At 44.1% G+C, this 11,867-nt stretch overlaps 1 long non-coding RNA gene across 1 annotated transcript; it reads left to right on the forward strand.

The window, feature by feature from the left end:
• The first annotated feature begins 9,450 nt into the window (after nt 1-9,450).
• On the forward strand, nt 9,451-11,063 carry LOC147243725 (uncharacterized). Its single transcript, XR_015110298.1, has 3 exons — nt 9,451-9,554; nt 10,741-10,814; nt 10,965-11,063. It is a non-coding gene; the product is annotated as an uncharacterized LOC147243725 (long non-coding RNA).
• Nucleotides 11,064-11,867: the final 804 nt, after the last annotated feature.

The following is an 11,867-nucleotide window of genomic DNA, read 5'->3' on the forward strand; positions in this document are numbered from 1 at the left end:
TCAGACCAGCGTCTTCATGTGTGTTTGTGTTCTGATCTCCCTTTTGTTATATTACACCCAGGCAAAGCGGATAAGAGAGGAACATGTGACCCGGGAGAATGAGGGAGAAGGGCGAGGAGGCCGACACATGGTTCGGACAGGGAGAAAGACTCAATTGGACACAGATAACCTGGAACACCTGCTCTCAGGTCTGCGCCGCTGCCCCAGCCTGGAGAAGCATTCTGCTGCAGCCTGCCGAGGTGCTCGTCTGCGCCCTTCAGGAATGACGTTTTTGTTGGCTCCCAAATCGATGTCAGGCTATCTGAAGAGAGCAGAAAACCTGTTCCAGCTACAAAGGTGGCGCTAATCCTCCGAGCAGCTTCCTGTGGTACCATGAGCACAGATATCCCAGCATGCAACAGGATAATTCCGAGCAACACAAGGGAGAGAAAGAGAATACATGAGCACAGTACAATGCTTGTCGTCATGCAGCAAGCATGTTCGGCGTTGTCCCTATTGTGTCAGGAGCCCCTGTAGTCCACAACGTAAACATCCCTGTGTACCCCACCATGACTATATTCAGACCCTGAGCAGGAAGTGATTTCATAGCCAACATCCGCCTCAGTCTTCCTTTCTCAGCTGCTAAATGTTCCCGCCACTCCTCTTTCCAGACCAAGGAAGTAGAGCGGGCAGGGCCCGGGGCCACAGACGGCCCTCAATATGTCATTAGTCACAGTTCATTTCTCCAGATTAATTCAGAAAACATAACCACACATCGTCCCTGACATTTCCCTTTTGTTTCCTCACATTTACTTCACTTTAGCTTTACTGAGCTGAAACTACAGTAGCCGGATTTTACCTTCAGAACAGCGCATTTTGGAGCTCGTACCGAATCTGCCATGGGCTATTTTGTTTGTAAACTAGTTTTTTTTAAAAATTATGTTCACATATTTTGAAATAAAAATATCGACATTATGTATGACATTTGCATACTTACCTCCCAAATCTCTGCCCCACTGTTTTTATATTAATTGTTAACATGAGAAGTCAGATGGTTCAAACCCTGAAGAGCAGGTTCAGTGTTAAAGCACAGAGGCGCATTCAGTCATTTTCTAACCTGATACATTAGAGATTCTATTTATCTACAACCAGATATTTGATGCACTGATTATTTACACAGAGGAGTTAGAGGACGGTCTGCTGGGTACAAGTGGGTCGCTAGTAATTGTGCATAAAAGGTGAGTCACGTGATTTAATTCCTTGGTTTTAGTGGTAGCAACAACTTGTACTGGTTGAAACCTGTTGAGTTATTGCTAAACTGACAATACCACTACTACTGCTAATAATAATAATAATAATAATAATAATAACTATGATAATAATAACAGCAATGTCTTATTAAAAAATAGTTAATTTTTTGCATAAACGATCATATTTTCATGTCGTTTCTTCATATGTCTTAATATAATTACAGCGTCATTTATTTTGTCTCAGTTAATCTGCAGCACAAGTCATCAAGCTGTCTGTTAGCAGCTTAAATCTTAGAATATTGATCTATACGGTAAGCGAACCACCAATAATATCCACAGTTGATCGCGGTCAAGTGATTTTGGTAGGACGAGAAGTTGAGCCAAAATTCCTGCAGGGAGGCGGGAAGCTGTCGGAAAAAAAACACACACAGACACGCTTGATTGACAGTTTAAAATATACAAGGGAGCGAGAGGGTTCAGGGTGGACTCCAGCCAAAGACCTTTTATTCTACTGTCGTAAAAAAAAAAATCATCATCACACAGTTGACACCTGTAGTACACGGACAGAGGACATGGATGAGCAGTAGAGGTGAGGAGAGGAGAATTGGATGGCAGGCAGAAAAGAGTTGCATCAATTCCAGGAGCGTTGAAGGAACTTTCCTAAACACAACACACCCACCTCTCCTTCAACAACACCACTGGGACGCCATACCGTGTTTGTGGGGGGGGAACATTAATCACTCTTCCAATCCCAGGTTGTGGCGCCAAGCTGGTGAGAGTAAATCAATCCAGCAAAAGCAATAAAGCTGAACTGTGGTGTATTTTTTTTTTAATATATTTTCAAAATGCCTGAAAACATGACAAATTTGACTAAAAATCATCCGACTGTAACCACAATGAAAAAGGCAATTATGGAGAAAGGTTACAAGCATATAAAACATGATTAGTAGTTCGTTTTCTTGCTACACGGCAGGAAAATGTAATCGAAACGATGTTTTGTTTTGGTTGTTTTTGGATGACCCGTGTCCATGTGGTGCTGTAAAGGTCACATGACCAGGGTGTGGAGGAGACAGCTGGGATTAAAAAACAAAAAAGGCAGCAGTAGCTTTTCCTGATTAGAAACAGTGAAAGGACGTAAACAGACAAACACACCTGCAATGACCTTCACAGCCTTTTCGGTGTGTTTGCTGGGGTGTGTGAGTGACCTTCTGCTTTAAAAAGTTAAACAAACACACACTGACCCGAGGTCAGATTCCTCAAACAGGTGTCTCCCAGGGGAAACCCGACTCAGCTTTTCAAAAGAAGAAAACGTACAATTCTAACATGTGATTGGATGCAACCCAGGCATCTCGATGAGCTACAGGTGAACGGGAGTGGAGCGGGAGTGAGTTATCTATCTACCATCTGTGAATCCCCGCAGTGAGGGGAGCTTGGGAACAACCTGCCACAAAAAAGAAGGATGAAACCAGGAAACACAAAATAAATGAAGGGAGGAAGAAGCAGCAGGTGGGGGGGGGGGGCAAACAAACAGAGGGGTAGTTTTACACCCACCTGCTCCTCTGGATGTCCTGTGGATGTGACGGCCGGCTGCTGACGGGACACACAAGGGTGAGACAACTGTTGACAACAAGCCAGTAACCTTTAACGTCTTCACTCAAGGCTGCTCGTGTTTTATATGAACAATAGATGAAACGACCGTGAGTGACAGAACCCAGAATTATCATCCCACGTTGTTGCGTTTGAAGCTTCTTAAATCAACGGTGACCATGTTTAACCCCCATCATTCATGAATCCTAAGTTATAAATATTTAACGATGAAAGGAGCAGCACAATCAGGATGGGTAGATTACTAACCAATAAATCTGACTGTTGTTGTTTACATATTATCTTTCCGAATAATGACAACAGAAGTAGAACTTCATTCATCACTTGATAGCTTTTTAGAAGCTTTTCCAATTCTCTAATAGCGACAAAATAATCGCCATAGACCGTTTACAGACTGATTTTCAACAATGTTTACGGAGGTTTTACAAAGATAATAAATCATCTGGTAAGCACAAAGAAATTGATTTTAAAGGGACAGTGTGTAGGATTACTTTGCGGCGACCATCGGTTGCAAGGGTAGTAGGCGATGTATCGGGTGTGCATCCAAAGGTTTTGGCAAATTTTAACCAAATGTTCACAAAACCAGCAAGATAAAATGCTCAGTTGTGCATATTTTTTTAAACCACAATTGTAATCCAAACATTAGGAATTGGTTCATCAAAATAAGTTCCTCTCCATAAAACCACTGCTTTATTTCCTCATTCATTCAGTCCACAGCGAAGCTCATGTTCGCTGTGTTAATTAGCGCAGATTTACTGTCAGACTCTCAATCCTAATCTGCTGCCTTCACATCTCTTGATGTCTTTCATGAGACCAGAGGTTGTTTTTATTTGTTGTTTTTAATCCCCCTCCTCCTGACTTCCCAGAGTCTCCAGCTCAACCTTGCTCTCATCATCTGTTAATTTAAAAAAAAAAAATAATAAAATAAAAAAATAATTCTCTTTTTCTTAAAATTTGACTCCGTCTGAGTATCAAAAATCTCTCCAAATTAACTGAGCCGAAGTATGCCGGAACCTTCCACCACGATCGCTGGGAGTGAGAGGAAAGTGTTCGACTTTAGTGATGAGGGTGGAGAGCAAGAGGTGGCTGGAGGCATCTGCAACCTTTATACTTTCCGACTCTGGGAATACTTTTCAGTTACTCTCCCCTCCCCTCTTTGCTCTTTAACCCCCCCCCCCCCACACACACACACACACACACACACACAGATAATAAATGTCATTAAGGGAGAGGGAGTCACAAACACCTGATTGAACTGAGGTCGTGACTTAGTGGAGACAACTGATGGACCGCAAACGCTGCTGATAAGAGCGGCGAGTGAGGCTGATGATCAGTGGTCACACACCATCTTTGCGAGTGTATGTTTTCCTGTTTAAACTCCCCCTCACTGCTATGAATTATGGCCATTCGCGCCAAACAGCAACACACACACACATTCAAATATTCTTTTTCATGCCTGTATCAAAAATGTATCTTCATATCTGAGTATTTTCATAAATACCTTCTGCTTTTTGCATTTGCTATTGTACGAGCCATTGTTGTGCCACTGATTGAACTTGTTACTTTCCCATGTGACAGGACTTAACATTGATATGCTGGCATATTACCAGGATAATCAAATGTTTGTACTAATGTACATGTATAGAATCTCTCCCCAACAGACACACTCGTCATTCTTGACAACGTTGGCCAAGAGTGGATTCAATAATCGACAAGTTCATGCTAAAATTGTCACAATCCCTGTCTTGTGTGTCCTGTTTACTCTGTAGTCATTTCCTGTTTTACATTGTAGTCATGTCCTGACTTCCTGACCTCCCTCCTGTGATTACCTTATGTGTCTCACCTGGGTGATTGCACCACCTGTGTCTCGTTTTCCCTCATGTATTTAACCTCTGTGTTTCCCCTGTTACGCATCAGGTCATTATTGTATTGCGTTGTTGTGTTTTAATGTCGCAAAAGAATTTGTCTCCAGTCACAAGCCGCCGATCACAAGTCTCCAGTCACCAGACATGAGCCGCTAGTCAAAGTCGCCAATCTCAAGTCGCCAGTCTCAAGCATCCCATCTCAAGCCCAGTTTTATCAATAAACCTGCACCCTCCTCCTCTTGGTCTGCTATTGGGTCTACTTCCCTCCACCACATCCCGCAACAGAATGACCCGACCCACAAAGACCCAGCAGACTGCTCCCCTCCCACGCCAGATGACCCTCTTTCAATATTTTGCCTACCCTGATTCAGGCCGTGGAGAAAGCACTTCATGATCTTCAAGTCTTGGGGGGGGGGGGGATGATGTGCAGTACCTGAAAAAGCAAGATGACATTCTTGAGGAGTTAGATCAGCTGCAAACGCCGCTCAGCCCAGTGAACAAACCTGAAAGGTTGAGGGGGAAGAAAGCATCCACTAAGGCAACATCAGGGAACACTCAAAACTCTTCATCAAATTCATGCATCGTGTATGGAGACGATGTGCATGCAGGCAAACTGCTTGCCTGCAAAGTCTTCAAAAGGTTTAACTTGTCTAGTAAAAAGACTTACCTAAGGGCAGTAGGAGCATGCTTCAAGTGCTTGCGTCACCATGGCGAAGATGGCGGTTGCACCCTAAAGTATCTCTGCTCAAAGGAGGATTGTCGAAGTGGAGGGTCCTCAGATCACAACTACTTGCTCTGCCCGAAGCCACTGACCAAACAGAGGGATAAGATGAACAGAGAGCAGAATGATCAAAAAGAGGAGAAAAGAGGACTTGGACTGACCGATAAGCAAGAGGACCTTCTCTTTCCAGAGCTGAAGGCGGAGTTCAAGGAAGCTTTCTCAAATAAAGTTTCGACGGCACCATGCGTCAGTAGCAGCAATAAGCTGAAAGATTACCCAGTCATAATGATGCTGCTGGAGGTGACTACAAACTCAGGCCAGCTGATCGGCACCTTGATTGACCTTGCATCGGACACAAATTACATTTCCACAGAGCATCTCAAATTGAATGGTGAGAGTATTAAGATGATTGTCCAAGGAGTTGGAGGAATGGAAAAGACAGTTTCTACTAAATGGTACACCTTAAGGCTAAGAATAAAGACCCCCAAGGGTACAGTAACGGAACACAAAATCCTCTGCTATGGCTTGGATAACATTGCAAAGGTTAGCCAAGGGTTAGGGAGACCTTGTCCTCTGGGATGGACCTCTGGGTTAGACCGTTGGTGGAACTCATCCTGAACTCTTTGAAGAAGTAGATCTTGCAGTGCATAGGTCTGACACTCACTTTGCAAGGTCAATGAGAACAGCGTCAAGGACATACAGAGAGATCGTTGTGGACCCGGCAGGCCCTGATGAAGCCCAAGTGGAGAATGGAGAGACAATCACCCAGAGTACTGCAACTCCCAACAAAGAAGTACTTGAGTGGTTCAAATGGGACAGCGTTGGCGCGGCTTGTGAGCCTCATTGTGGTGGCTGCAAATGTGGTAAGTGTCCTCTTGGAGGCAAAGAGATGACCCTAGGAGAGGAAATGGATCCAGAAATAATCAAAGAGTGCCTCAGCTACATGCAAGCAGACAAGCATTGCAGAACCCCTCACTGGGATGCAGCATACCCATGGAAAGGAGATCCTGCGACACTTCCTGATAACCGATGTGCAGTTGAGGCAACCTTTCTGAACACAGAAAAATGTCTCGAGAAGGAGCCAGAATGGAGGGCTGCATACAGAGAGCAAATCCACGAGATGATCTCCAGGGGAACTGCTGCTAAACTCACTAAGGACGAGATTAACAGCTTGGAGGGACCTAAGTGGTACATCAGTCACCTGGTTGCTCCTAATCCTCATTCAACCACCACGCCTGTAAGGATTGTTTGGAACGGTAGCCAAGAGTTTGAACGACCTCCTGCACAAGGGTCCGGATGTCTTCAATCCGATTAGAGGAGTCCTTCTGAGGTTTAGGAGTGGATTGTATGCTGCCTTAGGAGATCTGAAAAAAATGTACAACTCCGTTTGGTAAAAGGACAAAGAAGTGCATCTTCACCTTTTCCTTTGGAGGGACAGCCTGGAGGATGAGACTGAGGTCTTTGCCATCGTCAGGGTCAACATTGGTGACAGGCCTGCAGGCTGCATAGCCCAGGTTGCTATGAGAGAAATGGCAAACGTGCCCCCAGTTCGCTGCCATGATTGAAGAACGTCGGGTTCTAGTTGAGGACAGCTACGTGGACGACATCTTGACGTCCCACGATGATATCAATACACTAAGAAAGATCACCAAAGGAGTGGAAAAGATCTTAAAAGCTGGAGGCTTCTCCCTTAAGCCATGGATCTTTTCCGGCCAAAGCTGGAGGTCAGGAGCCACAGCGAACTCCAATAAAAGCAAAACAGTCGTGTCGGTACCCAAAGCTCTGGTGTTGCCAAACCAAATGTTAGATGAAGAGAGCAAAGCATTAGGACTACGCTACGAACCAGAGACCAACAAACTGTTGTTTGTTTACTTTGTAGTCTTTTCCTGTTTTACATTGTAGTCATGTCCTGTCTTCCTGACCTCCCTCCTGTGATTACCTTATGTGTCTCACCTGGGTGATTGCACCACCTGTGTCTCGTTTTCCCTCATGTATTTAACCTCTGTGTTTCCCCTGTTCCGCGTCAGGTCATTATTGTATTGCGTTGTTAATGGCGCTGGTGAGAATTTGTCTCCAGTCTCAAGCTGCTGATCATGGGCCGCTAGTCAAAGTCGCCAATCTCAAATCGCCTGTCTCAAGCCCAGTTTTATCAATAAACTTCATTTCCTCTTGGTCTGCTATTGGGTCTACTTCCCTCCACCACATCCTGTGACAAAAATGAGTTATCTAAGCATTGAAAACCTTGGGAGCAGCAAACCTGGCAGGGTGGTTACAAACTGCCCAGCCACATCAGATTACAGTCACTGAGCTCAAGGCTGCGCAGTAATAATCACGTTCTCTCAATTAACTTATAAACAGATGGACTCAAAATTCATCTGGTGCTTCCTTTAAAAACGTCAAATTCTTCAACTTTTTCCACAAACCTTTGCACGAGGTTTGACGGCTACTTCTTGTGCAGTTGCTAAACTTCCCCAGTGTTACATTTTAAGACGAACGCTCAACAAGCCGTTGTTATCAAACTGGATACATCCTCTGATGCTGGATCTGAGCTTTTCCACGCAGTCCTGCTAACTTGTGCGACTACAGCACACAGCAAATGCAATCAAATTCATTACATCTTGTCATCAGCCTTGGGCAAAAGTGTGGGCGTGGCTTAATGCAACAAATCAAAAATTCCGAGACATTTCACCTTCTGAACTTCGAAACAATCTAAATAAATCACCTGTATGTCCCAGAGAGCTGAAAGCCAATCCGCCAAAATGGGACTAAAGTTTCATGTCCAGGTTTAATAAATGGAACCAGACAAACAGACTGTTCAGAAGTTCATTTGAGCTGCACAAAACAGTTTCATTTTATTCGGTGTAAAAAAGCATGTGCTCCCATGGTCATACTCTTGTCAAATAACTGCACAATTATAAAATTATGATTATTTTGCAGCACTGAAACTGGCACTGCTGTAAGGCAACAGACACGGCAAATGATTTTCACGTAGCCGTGTGGACAAAAAGTCCAGCAGCTCCGCGACAGCATCACGGAAAAATCCAGTTTGACTCTCATGTGTTCAGTCACCTCTGCTGGTGCCTTTGCATGTGAGGCTTGTTTCATTTTTAAACCTGATAACTCCCCGAGCACAGACTGACAGGCTCTCGGGGAAGACGGATGGGCCTGCAGAGACTTGTGAAAAGGGGGAGCCTCTCTGTCCTCCTTTGACCGGGACCAGGAGGGGGAGTCGCCCCGGGAATCACCACCAGTTCACCAGTCAAAATATACATTCATATAGTTTCTGAGTGGGAAACATGGACTCGTGCTTGTGTTTGTGCAAACATAAGAAACAGAAATGTGAATATCTGCATCCGCTTAGCAGGAAACTGAGTCACAAGGATTGTTCTGTGTCCTTGAATGCAACTCTATCCAGATCCAGTGTGGTCAAGGAAGAACTGAACTCCCTTATTTTCAAAAATAAACTGGCAGCAAGGCTGGCCAGCGCGCTCACTCGCCTCCTGTGGTGAAATATAGTCAGTGTCAAATCTCTCCTTTGCTCTCTGCGAGGCCTTCACACTGGACGTTCCATACACGTCTCCCCCTGCCGAGAGGACAACAGAACATATCTCTTACACACTTTTTCCCTGTTGATAGAACTGCGACAGATCAGGGAATTTTACTGTCCAAACAGACCACCCTCTTTGCCTATCTGCTTTTCTACATCATAGATGTCTAATTCCACTGCTGCTGCACAGCATGGTTTTATACAGCTTTTATCCCTGTCTCAATCCACCCTTCCCTCCTGTTCATCCCCTCATGTATCAGCCTGCAATGTGACTCATGTATTATTGTAGCGTTAACGCAGGGAAGCACCCGTCGACCGGAAGATCTGCTTCTGGAGATTGAGCTCGTAACTAAATGATGCTTCCTGTCTCCCACCCCCCTTATTCCCCTTTTATAAAGCTGCCTACATGACCATTACATCAACATTAAACGCCTCACGGCACGGCTGCAATCGGGAGAACCAAGCATTTGCATATCTGAGACTCATAGCTAACAGTGCATCCTATTTTTGGTAAATATAAACATCCTTTTCCATCAAGAACATTCCACACAAGTTGATAATATGCTCATTAATCTCACCGCTGCCAGGTAAATTTCTTTGCATTTCACAGCGTGCGGGGGGGGGGGGGGGGGGGGGGGGGTTGGGTGTGTGGTGGAGGAGCTAATTCCAGTTAGCCCTCAGCTAACTTGACTGTATATGAATAACTTAATCCTCTGGGATTTTGTAAATGTTTTCAGAGAAAAGGGATCAAATTCTGATGGTGAAAGAACTTTGCTGATTGCGTGACAACTATTTATCCAAAGTTTTACAGTTGCAACAGCAGCAACACAAATGCTTAATTCCAGCTCGCATTCAGCTAACTTGAATGTAGATAAATTATTTAATTGCACAATTCTTCTCAACTTTTTTTAAGTCACATTCTCTCTCAACCAATTTTTGCAAGTGTTGTGTGATGCCCACAGTTATTTTTCTGCTGTTTTACAGCCGGTTAGCTCTCAGCTAACTAGCAGGATAAATAATCAAATCATGTCGCTCTTCTAGGCTTAACCAACAGTAATTAGATCAAACGCATCACAGTTTGATTGTGAAATTAATTATTGGCAATTGTGCAGTGCTTAAAACAATTTATGAATCATTTTACAACAAACAGTAACGAGAGTAGGCCACAGTGGAACCTATGATGTCATGTTCCACACTGTAGCTTTTGGAAGCTGCATTTGAATCGATCATTAAAAAAAAAAAAAAAAAGCAAAAATGAACGGTTGAGAGTAAAGTAAAAACCCAACGTGAGAGACCCTCTTTGGGCTCTGCCAAAGACATTGTTCTCACTGCCACAGCATCGCCGCCAGAGTACCTCCAGCAGAATCAGAGGTCATAGGTCACAGCAGGTTTGCATTGAATCAAGCACAAAATACACCCCGACATGTGTTACAGATGTATCCGCCACTTCTCTCTACCAATACATCTACATTTAAGTTGAGGGATCGAGGAGAAACTGAAGTTTTAGCCGGACAGGGCGGATAATCACAACCAGGTGGTTTTTGGCTGAAACAGTGAGCAAAGACTCCAACGATGAGCATCAAAGAGCAATTAGAAGACATTGCTCGATGTTAGACGATGGGGTTAACTGAACTTAAGTGCACAGATTTGCCCCAAGTTTGTTTAAAAATCTTTTAAGCATTTGTCAGGGTGGGGCCAGTCTGCAGGCTTGAGATAAATTCAGAAGGGAGTTGATAGGAAGTGCTCTCACATCACTTCCTCTCTTTGTTTTAGCCGCTATTTTCAACGCTTGGAATGTAGTTCCTGTCAAGAGGTGAAGGAATTCAAAACAAGTTCATTAACCTCAGGTTTGGAGAGCAGTGAAGTGGGAAAGGACTCTCGTTATGTTGTGTTTGTGAATGAGTGAGCAATCAATATGAATGCATGTGTTCTTGATATATCCTCCGCTGTCAGACCTCACATGTGACTGTGCGTTGTCTATCCTGTATGGATCTCAGGGTCTGTGGGAGAATGAGAGCGTTTGAGCACCACACCCTCCTCACATCCTGTGGCAGTTCTGTCCTTGTGTGTCTCAGGCCGGGGTCCGTCGACATACCACAGCTCTGCAGTTCCAGCATGCTGACATAAACACTGACCCTTAAAAGGAAGTCTGTGTGTATGTGTGTTTGTGAGTGTAAAAATGTTCTTGCCGCCTTGTACAGGTCTTTGCAGTGAAATAAACTACAAGTTCATGTATTTCATGTACACGTTGCTCAGAATCTCTATTTGCCTTCACAGCACCAAACACCTGGCATTTCCATTGTCTTGTGTTGGCAGAGACAGCATTTTCATAATGCACTCAAAAGTATTTTACAGGCTTTTATTAGTAAGTGGGTATATTTCTCCGGGGACATCTCAGTGGTGCCCAGTTCTCTGTGCACAGACATCCGGAAATCCACCACTTTGCTCCAGAAGAGATTTCAGTCCCACAATGACTCTCTAGGAAACTACCGTCAGCAGCAAGGGGATTTCAAATTGAATACGGCTAAAAAAAAAAAAAATTTCCACATCCAGACTGACAACCTCTCAGAAAAGCATGCACAAGAACCAAACTTTTGCGTTTCTTTCCCTGTTAATAGAAACGGACGTGCTCTGCTCTCTGTTGTAAAGGAACAGTTGCAGTGGGAGATGGTTGGATTAACATTGGTGCACATGAAACACACAAGTTCTAACATTATTTAGTGCGCTTTACAGACTGGACCATGCTAGCGGCTGTCATTACACTAAGCCACCAGTGAGCTGGCTGTGGGTTCATTAAGCATCAAGACACAAGCAGTAGCCATATTTTCATGCAGGAAAAAAGTGAAACATCTGTTCTTCGACTTGCCAAACTTTTCTCTTCGGCGTTTTCAACAGCTATT

The sequence above is a fragment of the Aulostomus chinensis genome, chromosome 19 (assembly GCF_037954235.1).
Source record: "Aulostomus chinensis isolate RoL2024-O1b breed Wild chromosome 19, RoL_Achi_v1.0, whole genome shotgun sequence".
In the NCBI taxonomy this organism is placed as follows: Eukaryota; Metazoa; Chordata; class Actinopteri; order Syngnathiformes; family Aulostomidae; genus Aulostomus; species Aulostomus chinensis.